General features: G+C 40.0%; 1 long non-coding RNA gene across 1 annotated transcript; it reads left to right on the top strand.

Moving 5' to 3' along the window:
* Positions 1 to 13,172: 13,172 nt before the first annotated feature.
* LOC121990453 lies at positions 13,173 to 13,981 on the top strand. Its single transcript, XR_006114600.1, has 3 exons — positions 13,173 to 13,265; positions 13,366 to 13,580; positions 13,928 to 13,981. It is a non-coding gene; the product is annotated as an uncharacterized LOC121990453 (long non-coding RNA).
* Positions 13,982 to 18,188: the final 4,207 nt, after the last annotated feature.

Genomic DNA, 18,188 nt, shown 5'->3' with positions numbered 1-18,188 from the left:
CTGTTAGAGTGTATACTAAAAGCTTAGCTTTTGTAAACATTTATTTTTGAAATAAAAGAATCACATTGGTCAAATGTCTACATTTATCTGCTAAGTGTAGTTGTTCAATTAATTTATATTGTAGATAACATGATGTGTGATGTCAGACACAGAAGATCATGTTATCAGTTCTTTATAAATTATAAACAGATGCTTACGACTAAGATGGAAAGGAACAAACTGTTGGAATAATCGTAGTGTAATTAGGTATTAGTTTATCTTGACTAATAAATTACACTATTACACTCTTAGTGTATTGAGTAAGACCATTTAAGGTAAGTTCTTTTTATACTGACTTAATAAAAGAATAAGACCTTAGTTATTATAGAAGTGTGTGCTCTTAATCCTAATATAATAACAAGCACATATATTTAGTATTCATTTCTTTGACTTATCAAAGGGTGAGATTTAGCTAGATAAATCAATAGGCCCGATAAGTTGGGAAATGATATTACTTAGAGTGTGTATTGTTGATTATAGAAGGAAACTGTGTCCTAGTAATCTAGGTTGAGAATGTCCCCAAGAGGAGCTCATAAGAATTGTCATGTTAAACCCTGAAGGTGGACTTAGTCCGACATGACGATAAAGTTGAGTGGTACTACTATTGGACTAAGATATTAATTAAAGCAAGTTGTCAATACCTCAATTAAATTAATGGACATTCGATATCTTAAACACAGGGAGACTAACACACTCATGATAAGAAGGAGCCCATAATATAATTTGAGATTGGTGCGGTAGTGCAATAATAGCTCTCTAGTGGAATAAGTTATTATTGATGAACTTGAGTTGTGTGTTCGGAGCGAACACGGGATACTTGAGGTCATCGAGAGGCCAAAACCAATTTCTCCTCTAGGTCCCAGTCGTAGCCTCAATAAAGCCTCAAATCCACTTATGAAAAACCTATCTTGGTGTCCAAGAGGAGGTCGACCCATGGCTTGGTGACCAAGCCATAGGGGTCGACCACTATCTTCTTAAAGAGGGTCGGCCTTTTGCTTGGTGCCCAAGCAAGGAGGGGTCGACCACCATAATCCAAATAAGGAGGGATGTTTTGAATTTTTAAAATCTTCTCTTTGTAAATAACTACAAGTTTTAAAAGAAGGATTTTAAATTTATAAAACTTTCCTTATTTGAATTAGGCCACATGGTTTAAAAGAAAGTTTAAAAGTTTTAAAACTTTCCCTTTTTAACCATCCTCATGGTTTTGAAAAAAAAGGAAGGGAGTTTTAAATTTAAAATTTTCTATTTTTGTAACCATGTTAAAAAAGGAAATTTTAGAAGAGAAGTTTTAAATTTTAAAACTTGGTTTTAATTTTTAAAACTTTCCTTTTTTAACATCCACATTAGGAAATTAAAAGAGAGTTTATAAAATTTTATAAGAGCTTTCCTTCTTTGCTTATAAAATTTTTACAAAGATTATTTTCCTTCTTTTAAGGGCCGACCACCCTTGCTTGGTGCCCAAGCAAGGGGCCGGTCAATCAATCAATTAAAGGAGAAAGGAAAAATAAAAGGGGAAAAGGAAAAACAAGAGGAAGATTTTAATTTTTGTAAAAATCTTTCCTTATTTGACTTGGGCAAGTAATATAAAAAAAGGGGAGGGGAGACCTCATGAGATATCAATTCTTATTCTCTTGTTAGTGCTCTCTCTTGTGGTCGACCCTCTCTCCCTTCCCTTTCCCCTTACTCTCTTTTGTTCCTTGGTGGTGGTGGTGGCCGAATATTAGAGAAGGAGGAGGAGTTTTGCGTGGTGTTCATCTTGGAGGATCGTCGCCCACATGACGCCCAAGAGGAGGCGAGGAATACGACAGAAGATCTCGAGGTTATTAGCATACAAAGAAGAGGTATAACTAGTAATTATTTTTCGCATCATGCTAGTTCTTTTTTGTATGAATTCCAAACACAAGAGACATATGATTCTAGAGTTTCGGATTTGTTTCGAAATTGTGTTTCTTTTGTTTTGTTTTTTGGATTTGTGATTCGATTGTTCTTTTCGGTTAAATCTAATGTTATTTTAGGAAATTAAATATTGAATTTCTATTAAAGGCTTTGTCGAGACAGTGGTGGATGATCCCATACCCAAGAAGGCCTAGTGCCTCACCATGTTTGACCTGGGAGCCGATTTTATAAATAAATATTTAATCAACTTTATAACATAGGTAGATTTGGATCAATAGTGTTAAGTTCCGCTTGTGATCCAAATCTAAACCATTAAGAACATATAAGTTAAATTTGAAATCAATAATGTTAAGTTATGTTTGCGATTCCTAATTTGATTTCTAAATAACACAATAGGTTGTTTAGGAAAGGTTCAACACTTGTACAAAATTTTTGTACAGTGGAACCGGTACGATCTTCCTAGGACCAACCAACAGAGTCCAAGTTAAACTTAGCTGCCATTTTCACCAAACCGCTACCAGAATTCGAATTCAACAATCTACGAAGACAACTAGGAATGTGCTTTATAGACTAGGACTACTATTCTCAAATCAATTTTTAAATAATGTTTTACAAGTTCTAGGAAAAATTCTTTACTTATATTTTTCAAAAATTCCCATTTTCCCTAGATTTTCAAAATTACTTTAGCCTTAGTTTAGATCAAATCTATAGAAAGCATGATCCTATAGATCTAGAACTTGAGTATTTCACAAACAAACTAGGACTCCCTTGATTATGTATTCAGAAATCTAGAACGACGTGAGATGCATAGGCAGATTGCCTGTGTTAGGACCAAAAGTAGCTAGAGGGGGGGGGGGGTGAATAGCTCGTCGCGTGCTCGTCGTTCAGCGTTGCTTGTTTCTTCAAGGATGCGCAGCGGAAATACAAAGAAACAAATACAAACACGCTAACACGATTGGTTTACTTGGTATCCACCTCACAAGAGGTGACTAGTCCAAGGATCCACACCAACACACACACCCTCCACTAGTAAAACTCTCCTTTATGGTAACTACCAAGGGCGGAGAAGCCCTACAAGACTCAATACAAGAAGAGAGGGAAAGGATGCAAGAAATACAAGCTTACAAGCTTACAATGAGTACAAAAACCCTAACCCTAGCTTCTCTTCTTGGCTTTGATCCGCCTCTTGACTTGGAGAACTTCCAAGATCCTTCAAAAACTGACGATCTGAGCTTTGTGAGTGCTGTGGAGGAGCTGGCGAAAGATCTGGAGTTAATCGGTGAAGCGATGCCGAAGGAATCGTGCGCCTGCGGCCTTTATCGACGCTAACGGTCGGATCCCGATCGATTCGAATGTTCCCAATCGATCGGGGAGGCTTTGGATCGATCCACGGATCGATCCAGAGCGCCTCTGTGCTCTGGAGTAACGCCTGAATCGATCCACGGATCGATCCAGCGCTTATCGCAGCGAAGCAGCATCGTCCGGATCGATTCTCTGATCGATTGGGACATCTGGATCGATCCACGGATCGATCCAGAGGCTCTCTGTTCGCTAGAAAAGGCCTGGATCGATCCACTGATCGATCCAGCTCTTTGTTTTTGCCCAAAACCAAGTTCCAAGCCTCTCAAACCAACATCCGGTCAACCTTGACCTGTTGGTACATCATGCCTAGCATCTGGTCACTCCTTTGACCTGCTAGGACTTCCCACCAAGTGTCTGGTCAATCCCTTTGACCCACTTGGACTTTTCTATTCATGCCAAGTATCTGGTCACTCCCTTGACCTACTTGGACTTCCACCAGATGTCCGGTCAATCCCTTTGACCTATCTGTATTTCCTCGTGCCAAGTATCCAGTCAATCCTTTGACCTACTTGGACTTCCCAACACCAGATGTCCGATCGTCCTTGATCCATCTGGATTTTCCCTTGCCTGGCTTCACTCACCAGGACTTTCACCTAGCTTCACTCACTAGGGTTTTCCATCTGCCTAGCTTCACTCACTAGGGCTTTCCTTCTGCCTGGCTTCACTCACTAGGACTTCCATTCTTCCTAACATCCCAGTTAGGACTTCCCAGTCAAGTATCCGGTCAACCTTAACCTACTTGACTCTTCTTCAATCAATTTCTTATTGTCAAACATCTAAACTCAAACCAAGACTCAGCTTGGTCAACCAGGTCAACCTTGACCTGAGGGATGTTGCACCAACAATCTCCCCCTTTTTGATGTTTGACAATACCACAATAACACTTACAATACCACATGTAAGTTAGGCTAATCCTATAGCCTTAATCTTCATGCCACCAGGTAATGAACACATAAATTAAGCTCTTCATTCTCCCCCTAAGAGGGCACACTCCCTCTAGGTAATGAAAGCCTAACTTACACCCATTCACAGGTCCTTTCATTCTCCCCCTATTGGCACACATCAACCCATCTTTGGGTACACATCAACCCATGCCCCAATTTTGGGTACACATCAACAAATCCATTTGTTGACGACTCTCCCCCTGAAGAGTTGCTCATTGTTGTTCACAACATCACTCGTTGTGATCAACACGATAATGAAGGTCCCATACCCTTCATTTATCCTTAACTTCTCCCTCAATGTAGACAAATACCCAACCTTGAGCATTTTCTAACCACTTGAGTTCCCACTTGAAATAATGAGGATATCCACTCCCCATTACCAGTTCAAAAGCTCATACATGAGCATTTTCTTTAAAGAAGGTTAACCACCTTCCAAGGTTCATAAAATAATTTTTCATGTCTTTAAAGAGTCCCTCCCCCTAAAGACATGGTGGTAACTTCTGTCATTGCACCAACAATGACTTGGAATCCCTAAACCTTTAGGAAACCCAAATTTAGAAGTTTTGAGGTTCAAATACTCAAAATTTGAAACAAACCTCAACCTAAACTTCAATGAAGCCTTCCTTAACCAATTCATCCTTGTTTTCACATGAAAACACCCTTTGTATGTATACAAATGTATTGTAGGGGTTTGGAATGGTTACCTAGACTCAAAGATGTTCAAAGATGCTGAAAGCAGGTCTTCCTAGCCAAAATCAGCAACTTGGATCGATTGGAGTTAGGTTCCAATCAATTGAACCTTTCTGAATCGATCCACTGATCGATTCAGACTACCTGGATCGATCGGCTGATCGATCCAGCGAGCTTCTGCTCGCGGGAGACTTACCTTCTGAATCGATCCACGGATCGATTCAGGCACTCCAATCGATCCATGGATCGATCGGAGCTCTGATAGTTGCTGAATTCCATTTCAGTCAACTTCAGAAACTCCTAGAAAATTCTACAAAAATCCAAAAATCATGAAATTTTGTGTAGACATTATTTAGGGCATACTTAATCATGGAAAAATAGTTTTCTATGAAAATACATCATATTTTCAAAGATTGACACAAGCTTGAAAACTTGCTAAAACTTTAGCATTTTCTTCAAGTTTGTGTCTAACTATTCAATGGTGATTACTATCAAAAGATAGCCTTCACCATGGTTTTCCAAAAGCATTTTAAAAACATTTTCAAAACCAATATCCCATCATGGTCCTTGGGCATAATGCACATGACTTGTACATTAGCTTTCCCAATGATGGGAAAACACATAACTATGTGTTTTGATGAACCTAAAACTCAAAAGAATGCACTAAATCAACATCTTGAGCTTTATTCATCATCCTAACATCTCACTTGTATCTAATGTGTACTAAAAACACATACAAGTCATCTTATAGGTCTTTGTGAGATGTAGATTTTGGTTTTGCCCTTAATCTAGGGATCATGCATATCTATCTAGGCATTTTGGAGATATTAGACACCCACCTAGGATGTCACTTGTTAATAAGTGTTGTTAAATACCTTTTGTCCTTAATTACAAGGAATTAAACTTAATGCAAGATAATGTTATGGCATACATCAAAAAGAAATAATTTTCAAAAGAAAATATCCTATAACTACATGATGTATGAATGTCATGACATGGTATTTTTGGATTTTTCATAATAAAACATGAATGCAAAAATAGACATGATGTCATGGCATATGATGGGCAAACAATCATGGCAAGATTTAGCATAAATAAAATATACCTAGATTAACTATCTAAGTATCCTTAAAACCTTAGCTAAACTTATAGCTTAAACCTAGATTGCCCTAAAGTGCTTCAAGAAAATGCCAAAGCCTAAATTGGCATTTCTAATTCCCTTGATTAATTTATGCCAGTCGAAAATAAGCATATCCTCAAATGTTGGCATATTTCATTTTTCACAAAAGTAGCACTTTTAAATTAAGGCCCGGATTGCCTTAAATTTCCTAAGAACATGCCAAAATCCCAACTTGGTAGTTCTTATGAATTTCCCAATATGTGCCATTTAAGATTAAAATCAATTTTTCACCACTAGGCATATTTTACTCTTTCAAGGAGTAAATAATAATTCCATTCCATTTTCAAAGGTTAACAAAAACCTTGAAAATGCTCCTTGAGTGTCAATTTCCTCAAAGTTGGGTTAACTACCCTTCTAATCAGAGTTGACACTCTCTAACCCATCTATGGGATAGAGAAGATGCTCCTAGGAACCCAACACCTATTGGTGCTCCTTGGATACTCTAGGTATTCACTAGGGATTACTTCCCTAGATACCTTCCTAGTGACTTTGTTGGGCTTCTTAAAAGCCTTGGTCACATTTTCTAGGTCAACTCTAGGGATATCCTCCTTTGTGACCTTGTTGGTGACTTTCTTAGACTTCTTAGAAGCCTTAGTCACTTTTATTGCAAAAACACTCTTAGGGATGACCTCCCTAGTATTTTTGACTTGACCACTAGACCTAGGGTTTGTTCCATAACTGTATGGAACTCTATGGTAAGAGGGAGCATCCTTCTTAGCCTTTGGTTTGTATCCCAAACCTCTATGGCCATTGGATGACCTTTGTGCTCCTAGCCCTAGGTATTGCTCATTTTGCCCTTTTAGGATATTTTCCATCCTTTTTAGGGTCTTTTCCATTTTATCAAGTCTTGACCTCAAGACTTGATTTTCTATCATTAAATCCTTAGGTTTTGGTCCATGAGCCTTTTTGATCTTGGGCATGTATCTATTTTCCTTAGTGTTCTCGCCCAAGTGTCTATCTACCTTCCTAACTTTAGGTTGGGTAGTTTTGGCATGTAGGGCCACATGCTTTTCCTTAAAGCCTTCATGCTTTCTATTCTTATGATAAATTGCGTTAAAATGATAAAAATTAGAACTATCATGCTTTTTACCATAATGTAAAGGGGTAGGCTCAATAAAAGATACCTTCTTCTTTACCTTGGAGGCTCCCCCTTGACTAGTGCCTCCTTGAGCCTTGACCACCTTCTTCCCCTTGGGGCATTGACTTCGGTAATGCCCCTTTTGATTGCAAGAGAAGCATATAATATGCTCCTTGCTCTTCTTTGTGTTGGGGATGATCTCCTTGGGCTTCACCTTGCCTTTTTGTGCCACTTGGCCCTTCTTCTTGGCCAATTTAGGGCACTTGCTCTTGTAGTGCCCATGTTCCCTACACTCAAAGCATATAATATGATTTTTATTATTAATTGAAATATTTATACCTTTGCTTGTAGGGGTGGCATTTTCTTTGGATCCGGAGGTAGAAGCTTCCTCTTGATCGGACCTTGATTCTCCTCCATTTGATTTTTCTTGACTTGTGGAGGTAGAATCTTCTTCCTCCTCTTTGTCTCTTGACCCGGATGTAGAAGCTTCTCCTTCTTCTTGATCCGGCGTCACCAAGGATTGCTCCCCCTCAATCCTAGAGGTGGAGGCTTCATCATCTTGAATATGAAACAAGGAGTATGCTCCCTCCTTGTTCCCTTCGTTGCATTCCTTTGAGGATGAAGCTTCTTGGATTTCCTCTTCTTCGGAGGTTGAACATCTCTCAACCTCGGAGTCCTCCTCTTGGTCTTGCTCCAAAGAGTCACCCTCTCTGGATACTTCTTGCTCTTGTACAGTGGAGGGGATCTCTTCATGAAGCTTGGCCAATTTACTCCATAATTCCTTTGCATCTTCAAATTCTCCAATTTTGCAAAGGATGGTGCTTGGCAATAAATTGACCAAAAGCTTGGTCACTTTGTCATTTGCATCGCACCTTTGGACTTGCTCCGAGCTCCATTTGCTTTTCTTGAGAAGCTTGCCCTTCGAGTTTGTTGGAGCTTCAAATCCTTCCATTAGAGCAAACCATTGCTCTATCTCCATCATAAGAAAGTTTTCGATTCTTGATTTCCAAGAATCGAAGCTCGTGGAAGTGTATGGTGGAGCCACCCTTGTGTCAAATCCAAGTCCATCTTGGAATTGCATCTTGAAGTTGAGCCTTTTGATTTCTTTGACTTTGATGAATTTGCTCCAACTTCTTCGCCCTCTAGCTTTTCTTGTTATGCTCGACCCTTCCGGTGATGATTCCGGTGAAGAGCGGCCTGGCTCTGATACCACTTGTTAGGACCAAAAGTAGCTAGAGGGGGGGGGGGGTGAATAGCTCGTCGCGTGCTCGTCGTTCGGCGTTGCTTGTTTCTTCAAGGATGCGCAGCGGAAATACAAAAAAACAAATACAAACACGCTAACACGATTGGTTTACTTGGTATCCACCTCACAAGAGGTGACTAGTCCAAGGATCCACACCAACGCACACACCCTCCACTAGTAAAACTCTCCTTTATAGTAACTACCAAGGGCGGAGAAGCCCTACAAGACTCAATACAAGAAGAGAGGGAAAGGATGCAAGAAATACAAGCTTACAAGCTTACAATGAGTACAAAAACCCTAACCCTAGCTTCTCTTCTTGGCTTTGATCCGCCTCTTGACTTGGAGAACTTCCAAGATCCTTCAAGAACTGACGATCTGAGCTTTGTGAGTGCTGTGGAGGAGCTGGCGAAAGATCTGGAGTTAATCGGTGAAGCGATGCCGAAGGAATCGTGCGCCTGCGGCCTTTATCGACGCTAACGGTCGGATCCCGATCGATTCGAATGTTTCCAATCGATCGAGGAGGCTTTGGATCGATCCACGGATCGATCCAGAGCGCCTCTGTGCTCTGGAGTAACGCCTGGATCGATCCACGGATCGATCCAACGCTTATCGCAGTGAAGCAGCATCGTCCGGATCGATTCTCTGATCGATTGGGACATCTGGATCGATCCACGGATCGATCCAGAGGCTCTCTGTTCGCTAGAAAAGGCCTGGATCGATCCACTGATCGATCAAGCTCCTGGATCGATCCACTGATCGATCCAACACTTGGTTTTTGCCCAAAACCAAGTTCCAAGCCTCTCAAACCAACATCCGGTCAACCTTGACCTGTTGGTACATCATGCCTAGCATCTGGTCACTCCTTTGACCTGCTAGGACTTCCCACCAAGTGTCTGGTCAATCCCTTTGACCCACTTGGACTTTTCTATTCATGTCAAGTATCTGGTCACTCCCTTGACCTACTTGGACTTCCACCAGATGTCCGGTCAATCCCTTTGACCTATCTGTATTTCCTCGTGCCAAGTATCCAGTCAATCCTCGTGCCAAAAAATAATTTATAAACTATTGGAAAATTTTGTTTTGCAAAATCCAGCGTTGTAAAATTTAGCTTTGAAAATATCTTGAAAGCTACTTTAAAAATTATTTTACAAAAAGTTAGTTTTATAAAATTATTTTGCAAATGAAATTAGTTACACTTAATCCTCCCTTAAATAAACTTGAAAATTTTATAATTATTTTGTCAAAGTTTTATTACTTTCCATGCTTACTTTGTTACATGTTTCACACTCTAATTCACTTATTTTCACATTATTTTGATGAATATCAAAGGAGGAGGGTTAGGGGTTTAAGTTAGAAAAATAAGGAAAATCAGAAGAACTTAACCCTAAAAATGATAGAACAAAACCTAACTGTCTTATATGTTTTATTTTTTTAGTTTTACATATATTTTTTCCTAACTTTAACTCAGGTTGTCATTACATCAAAAAGGGGGAGATTGTTTGTGCAATTTGTATTAACGATCTAACTCAGATTTTGATAAATGATAAATGAATTAAGTTAGGTATTATCTTGATCTAACGCATTTACCGAGTGCGCAGGTTTCAGGATGTTTGATTCTCGATTAACAGTCGGGATGTTTGATTCTTGACTGGAAGAAAGTCTAGTCGGGATGTTTGATTTCTGATTGGCAGTCAGGAAGTTCGATTCCCGATGGAAGAAGACCGGATGTGTGATTCTGGTAGATCAGGATGTGTGATTCCCGATTGAAGAAGACCGGATGTGCGATTCTAGTAGATCAGAATATGTGATTCCCGATTGGAGAAGATCGGATGTCTGATTGTCGAAGTCCGAATGTGTGATTCTAGAGGTAACTCTACACCTGGTAAGTAGAGATAAGTCACTTGAGGAGAGTGACTAAGTGAGAACGCGTCCTCGTTCGAAGGGACACTAGGCGTCGATCCGATTTAGGTCTATTTCAGAAACCTAAATCGAGACCTTGACTAGATCCTAGTCTTGGGGAGACAAGATCTAATTACTACTCTTTACTATGATTGTGCTAAATCTATTTTGCAGGGTACACCTTGTATTATTAGATCAACATGTTTTGCAGGGTAAAAGGAGCACAAAGGCATCGGGTGAATAATGTTTGAGGTGCCTTCTAGGTGAAGGAATACACCTTCCTACTATTCATGGAAGGCGCCTTTAGTGCTATGGAAGGCGTATTCCTCAGGATAGATCTTGGACCTCGTCGCAGATAAGGAACAGCAAAGCCGAGATTGTTGGTTGCTACTCGGAAAACCTAGAGGTTCCACTGTACAAAAATTTTGTACAAAGGTTTGAACCTTTTCCTAGCTACCATGTGTTCTTTTAAATTAAATTTTGGATCGCCTGCGGAACTTAACACATTTGATCCAAAACTTAATCTATTTGTTCTTTTAGGTTTTGACTTGGATCTCCTGCGGAACTTAACACGTTCGACCCAAGTCACCTTAAGTTATTAATTCCATTAAATATTAATTTCCATAATTGGTTCCCAGTACTGACGTGGTGAGGCACATGACCTTCTTGGATATAGGAGCAACCACCACCGACTAGACAAAACCTCTTATGGAAAGCTAGTATTTAATTTCCTAAAATAACTTTAGGTTAATCGAAAAGAACAATCAAATCACAAGGAAAAGAAAAAATAAAAGAACACAACATCGAAAAACATATTCGAAAATCTAGAATCGTAAGCCTCTTGTATTTGGTATTATTTCCATAAATAACTAGTATGATGCGGAAAGAAAAATTACTAGTTATACCTTTTAGAAAGACCTCTTGATCTTCTACCGTATTCCTCTTCTAACCTCGGACGTTGTGTGGGCAACGATCTTCCGAGATGAGAAATCACCAACCACCTTCTTCTCCTCCTAGCTAGGTTCGGCCAACAATAAGGAAGCTTCACCAAGGAAGAAGATCAAAACACCAATCAAGCTCCAAGAGATGCTAGCTTTCTCTCCTTCTTCTTCTTCTTCTTCTCCAAGTAGTATCCGGCCACCACAAGAACTCCAAGAGGGATGAAGTATTCGGCCACCACAAGAGGAAGAGAGGGAGAGGATGATGGCCGGCCACAACACCAAGGAAAAGAGGGAGAGAAAATAATAGAGGTTGTGTCTTGTGAAAGCACCCTCACCCCTTCTTTTATATTCCTTGGCCTAGGCAAATTAGGAAATTTAATAAAATTTCCTTAATTCCCTTGACATGATTTAATTGAGAAAAATAAAATAAAATTTCCCCAATTAATCTCTAATGGCCGGCCACCTCATGTAGAGCAAATAGGATAATTTTAATCAACAATTAAAACTTCCTTATTTGTCTTTGGAAATTTTTTTAAAAAAATAAAATTTCCTTTTAAAATCTCTTCATGGTTGATAAAAATAAATTTCCATAATTTTAATTTTATCAACATGTGAATAATTTTAAAAAGAAAATAAAACATCTCACCAATCTACAAATAAGGAAAGAGATCTAATCTCTTTCTTTAATCTTTTATAGATCTTTTACAATAGAGATATTTTAATTTAATTCTCTTTAATAAATTATTTCTTCCACATAATAAAAATTAAAATTAAAATTAAAATTAAAATTCTTTTTTAATTTAATTTGACCAACCCCCATTAGCTTGGGTTCAAGCTAGGGCCGGCCACCCCAATTTATACGTAGGCCGGCCCTAGCTTGGTTCCCAAGCTAGCTTGGCCGGCCCCCTATTGGTGGGTATAGAAGGTGGGTATAGGTGGGTATAGTACTCTATAAATAAGAGGCTACGATAGGGACCGAGAGGAGGAATTGGTTTTGGTCTCCCGATAAAATTAAGCATCCCGTGTTCGCCCCGAACACACAACTTAATTTTATCAATAATAATTTATTCCACTAGAGAACTATTATTGAACTACCGCATCAATCCCAAATTATATTTTTGGGCTCCTTCTTATTATGAGTGTGTTAGTCTCCCTGTGTTTAAGATATCGAATGTCCACTAATTAAGTGAGTTACTGACAACTCATTTAATTAATATCTAAGTCCAAGAGTAGTACCACTCAACCTTATTGTCATGTCGGACTAGGTCCACCTGCAGGGTTTAACATGACAATCCTTATGTAAAATATCGGAAAATAGGCGAATATTAACAAGGGAATTTTCCGGAATTTTTGGAAATTTTTCGGAAATTTTTCGGAGCTTGTATGAGCGAGTTAACGGGGGATAAAATTTGGGTTCCGGGGAAAGCCTGTTTAGGCTACCCATTTAAGTGAGGAAAATTGATTTTTTATTTATTTACTTTTCCTTTCTTATTTCTTTTCTCCCTTATTTTTTTATTCCCCGCGTGCCATTTCTCTTCTCCTCCGCCGAACTCACCGTGCCCTAACCTCCTAACGCCGGCGGTTACCTCTTCCTCTCCGATCGAACGCCGGCCAAGCTTCTTCTTCCTCCTCGCCAGCGTTTGAGCAAGAGCCGGCCGACTTCCTCTCCTCCCGGAGCACGCGACACGCTGACCCTTTTTCTCCTTTTCTTCACTCTGCGGTGCCCTAGATCTGCAGCGTGCCGCCGTTGCACAAAACGCCAGCACAGCGCCGACCATCGCGGGAGTGCTCGAGTCTTTTCTCTCTCTGTGCCCTAGTTTTGGGTTTTACAGCCGTTGCCGCACCTCTGCAACTCACTGTCACCGGCCACCGTTTTGATTCGCTGAGCCTTAGTCATCTTCTCAGCCGTGTTTTCTCCACCCGACGGCGTCGCCATCCGTAGTGCCGCCGACCTTCTCCACCCCGTCGCCTCTGCCCTAGCCGAACCTTGAAGGTAAGGGCTATACCAAGCTGTGTTGTGGATTTGATCTACGGTGGTGACTTCTTATTTCTTGGGTACTGATTTTCTTCCTTGTTTCTGATCTCGTCACCAGAAATTGGAGAGGCAGGGGGAAACAGTGAGGAAGGGCTCTGCTGTGCAGTGTTCCGACAGCAACAATTAGAGTTCCAGCAGCAATAAATTTAAGCTGGCAGCAACAGACCTGGTGTGGATCAACAAGCACGGCTACGAGTTAGCAATTTATTGTGTTGCTAGCAGCGACAAGTCGATCTCCAATTGTGCTGTTGACAGAATCTTTACAGTTGTGAGGTAAGGATTAGATGTATTTGAATACTTGTTGTAGATCATGTTCTGAATTGGAAGATTTGGTTAGATGATCATGTGAATCTAGGTAAGGAACATGATTATGATACATGTTGATTTAGGTAGGAATTGGTACATATATAATTTCTTATGCATTTGAATTAGGTGATTGATTATGTAGAGGTGTAATCATGTGAAAATGGATTAGGTGTGGAATTGGTCTGATGGTATGATTAGGGTTAAGGTAAATTAACCCTAGTTAATTGTTGGATTTATGTTAGCTTCTCGTGGATTTGATTTAGCTATTTTATCTATATGAAATTAGCTAAACCTGGAAACTATAAATATTACAGGACTTTGACGCGAGACGAGTATCTCGGAGTCAGATTTGGACCATTTTATCGGAGGCGGGTACTTTTGACTTTTTGTCTTTGATATGCATAGTAATGAAATTAACATATTGCATCAATTGTGTTTCTTATCTGTTTCGGTTAATCACTACCCAAATCTTGATACATGTTTGATTGATTGATTTGTTTTGCATCCCATGTATACTTTACCTGTCTATACATGCTTATAGGGGTAGTGATATACCATGCTTCACCATGTTCAGGACCTAGGTTTTTATACCTTCTGTGTACCTTTGATTCGATATGATTCGTTGACCTAGGGTGCACTTTTCTATATATATGGATTAGGTCAGGATGTTTATATGGTTATTGTCATGCATCATTTGCATGATTGCATGCTGTGCGATAGTCCGCTCCATTATTGTTGAGCATCTCGCATTACATGGATTCGCACACACCACCACTCATGGGTTAGTGGTCGATTCGGGTAGAGTGTTTGCGGCAGGGACTCTGTTAGGCACGTTGGTCCGCTCATGGGTAGTGTGACACTGTTGGCGACAGGGATTCCTCCCGTCATCGTGTACCGGGAGTTGAGAGCATTGCGCTCCCCATCTATGATTTGGGGTAGGAGGATAGGTGTACTCCGACAGCATCCCGTCCACTCGGTCAGTGACGACAGAGTGCACAGTTGTCACTGCCCTATCCACTCGGCCTCACTTTTGTATGAGATGATCGACTGGCGTCAGGGGTGACCAGGACGCATCATTGGCATCATATGCATGATGCATTTATTGCTTGTGTTTGTGGTTGCTGCATTTATATGCTGCATATTGTTTGGATACCTATGTTTGACATGCATACAGGATCCCTATACCACTCGGACTGTTTGACCTTATACTCAGGACCTGGTTAGTACAGTATTCTCCTGTTTACTTCAGATGCATTTTTATCTTTCTTATCAGGAGACTGTACGCATGATTAGTGCTATGTGTTGTTTCTTTACTTTGCATATCAATTGTACCTGCTGAGTGTTGGACTCACCCCGCCTCCATTGTTGTTACTTTCAGGTTGATGCTGTCAGGAGGAAGTTCCAGTCGCTGGTCCCCACAGCACGTAGTGCTACTCCTCTGCTAGTTTTTGAGTTGTTGTTTTATTTTAGCTTTCCGCTATCAGACTTTGTTTTAGTTTTGTTTTGGACTTTACATATGGATATTGTATGGAATCTTTCCGTTGGATGGACTTTTGGTATGATTTGGATTTACTCTACTACATGCCTGCCTGGACGGCAGAAGAGGTGAGTTCGTCGGTTTTGAGCTTTACGAGTGTAGTTGAGTAGGGCGGTTTTCGAGTCAGAGTATTACTACCTTGTTTGATTATATATAACTGCGTGGATGGTTGTGTGGATTGTGTTTTTATTTATTGTTATTATTCCAGCCGCATGTGGCTGAGGTATATGAGATGTAGAAAAGTTTTAGATTGTCCGCTGTACAGGGGAGATGCTGCCGAAATTTCTTCGGACAGGGACTCCTCTGGGGCGTGACACCTTATGAGCTCCTCTTGAGGACATTATCAACCTAGTATCTCTAGGATACAGTTTCCTTCTATAATCAACAACACACACTATAAGTGATATCATTTCCCAACTTATCGGGCTTATTGATTCATCGAACTAAATCTCACCCATTGATAAATTAAAGAAATAAATATCAAATATATATGCTTGTTATTATATTAGGATTAAGAGTACACACTTCCATAATAACCGAGGTCTTTGTTCCTTTATAAAGTCAGTATAAAAGAAACGACCTCAAATGGTCCTACTCAATACACTCTGAGTGTACTAGTGTAATTATATAGTCAAGATAAACTAATACCTAATTACACTACGACCTTCTAATGGTTTGTTCCTTTCCATTTTGGTCGTGAGCTACTGTTTATAATTTATAAGGTACTGATAACATCATCTTCTGCATGTGACACCACATACTATGTTATCTACAATATAAATTAAATGAACAACTACAAACAAATGTAGACAATTTGACCAAATGTGATTCTTTATACATAATGAATGTTTACAAAGCTTAGGCTTTCAGTATACACTCCAACAGAGATAAGATTTTGTTGGATCGAGAAGCTCTAGAGGGGGGGGGGGGTGAATAGCGCTCGTGGCTATTTCGTTTTTCGATTATCAGAAAACTATCGGAGTTAAAACGTGCAGCGGAATAAGCGGAAATAAAATAAAGACAAACACAAAGACACAGTCGTTTTCTTCGTTCGGAGCCTAGATCGACTCCTACTCGAAGGCCCGCGATCCTTGATCGCTTTCCGTGGGCAACAACTAAAATATCGTGAATAAGTACAAGGAAATAGGTACAACTGGAATTGAAATAATACCGACAACAAAATAATAACTGAAGCTTCGGGTTGTCGGCGACTGCAACAACACTTTAGAGTCGTTTCTTGAGCAGCACACAGCAGAAGGAAAGCTTGTCAAAAATTGATCTTCACTGCTGCTCAAAGACCCCTTATAAAGGGCATCCAAGGCACCTTAAAAGCCTCCAAAGGCGCCTCCATAGCTCTGAGTCCACCGTGCAGATGAGCGCTGACCATTCTGCGCTTATCACCTTGAAGGCGCCTTCATAGGTCTTCAAGGCACCTTCCAAGGCGCCTCCATAGCCAACCGAGGCGCCTTCAGCCTTGCTTCGCGGCCAGGTCAGCTTTTGCACCCGAGGTACCTCCAAGCTCCATGGAGGCGCCTTGGACATTGTTCATCCGAGGTTAATCTTTGCACTTTAGTCTCTGCAAGATACATTAGTCCCAAATATACCCTGCAGCACAAAGTTAGCACATAAAACATAATAGATGTGATAATGACAGTCTTCGGACTGCCCGAGTCTGACTTCGGGTTTCCGACCGGAAACCCTAGGTCGACCCGACGCCTATTGTTCCCTCTACGGGGAATGCGTCCTCACCTACTCCACTCAGGAGAATTACCTGTTGCCAGTGCGATCCTCCAGATCGACTGGACTTTTGCTCAGCACTCGATGCTTCCGGACTTTCTGCTGGACATCCGCTTCTCGGCTAGTCCAGTCTTTCACCTGGTTCGCGACACCAGAACTTTTCACCTAGGGTTACCACCCCCTAGGACCTAGGGTTACCACCCCCTAGGGTTTTCACCTGCCTAACCGCAGTTAGGACTTTCCTGAAACACTCATTCAACATGTTAGATAATAACACACCTTAACTTTGAATCCTTTGCCATTATCAAAACTTAGGTTTGATCGTCGGATGCTTCCCGCACCAACAGATTTCTCAAGTTGGAAGTGCCTTCAAGATCCTCGAAGGCACCTTCCACAACCCTTATAAGAGCTTCTCGACCCAAGCTTTAGACACAACTGATATACGAGCTTCTGCGCGTCCAAACAGTTTTCTGACTCTGACTTTCTGCTGCTACTCTATTATGACTCTGCTATACCCGACTGTCACTGAGAAGTTGACCAAACACTGAGTTCGAGCTGACCAACTTCAGACATTGTTTGATAACTAAAGTTTTGTATAACATTTAATTTCTGCAAACGGAAATTGTAGTGTGTTACACTTCTCCGATCTTTTTGTACTCGATCTCCTCTTCCAGCAATTTCAGAAGAGGCATTTAGTAGATTACCCATTGATAGGTCCGCGACACCTAGATCTTGGAGTAGGAGTCGTCGAAGACTCCAAACTAAGTAAAAATTGCTTGCATTTGTGTCTTTTACTTACTTTTCACTTTTGTCTTTTGTCTTTTATATATATATATATATATATATATATATATATATATATATATATATATATATATATATATATATATATATATATATATATATATATATATATATATATATATATATATATATATATATATATATATATATATATATATATATATATATATATATATAAGTTTTTGAAAACCGCATGATTCAACCCCCCCTCTCACGTGCGACTCGATCCAACAATTTCGACCAGTGAAGCTATAAAAGGAAGCTTGAGACTCGAGATTCAATAGAACACTTGAATACGAACACTGTACTGTCATTTTCTTTTTATGTAGTTTCTTTTTTGAGCTTTCAACGTCTGTAAAAGACTACTCCGCCTTCAACGAAAGAGTCATTTAGTGAGCTTAGTCTTGGATTAGCAACTTCCCCGATTATAAACCAAATAAATCTTGTGCCTCTTATTCTTTAATTTATGTTTATTTAATCTTGTGTCATTTATGTAT

This window comes from Zingiber officinale, chromosome 6B, assembly GCF_018446385.1.
Source record: "Zingiber officinale cultivar Zhangliang chromosome 6B, Zo_v1.1, whole genome shotgun sequence".
In the NCBI taxonomy this organism is placed as follows: Eukaryota; Viridiplantae; Streptophyta; class Magnoliopsida; order Zingiberales; family Zingiberaceae; genus Zingiber; species Zingiber officinale.
Note: the sequence above shows the minus strand (reverse complement) of the source record. Positions and strands in the feature narration are given on the sequence as shown.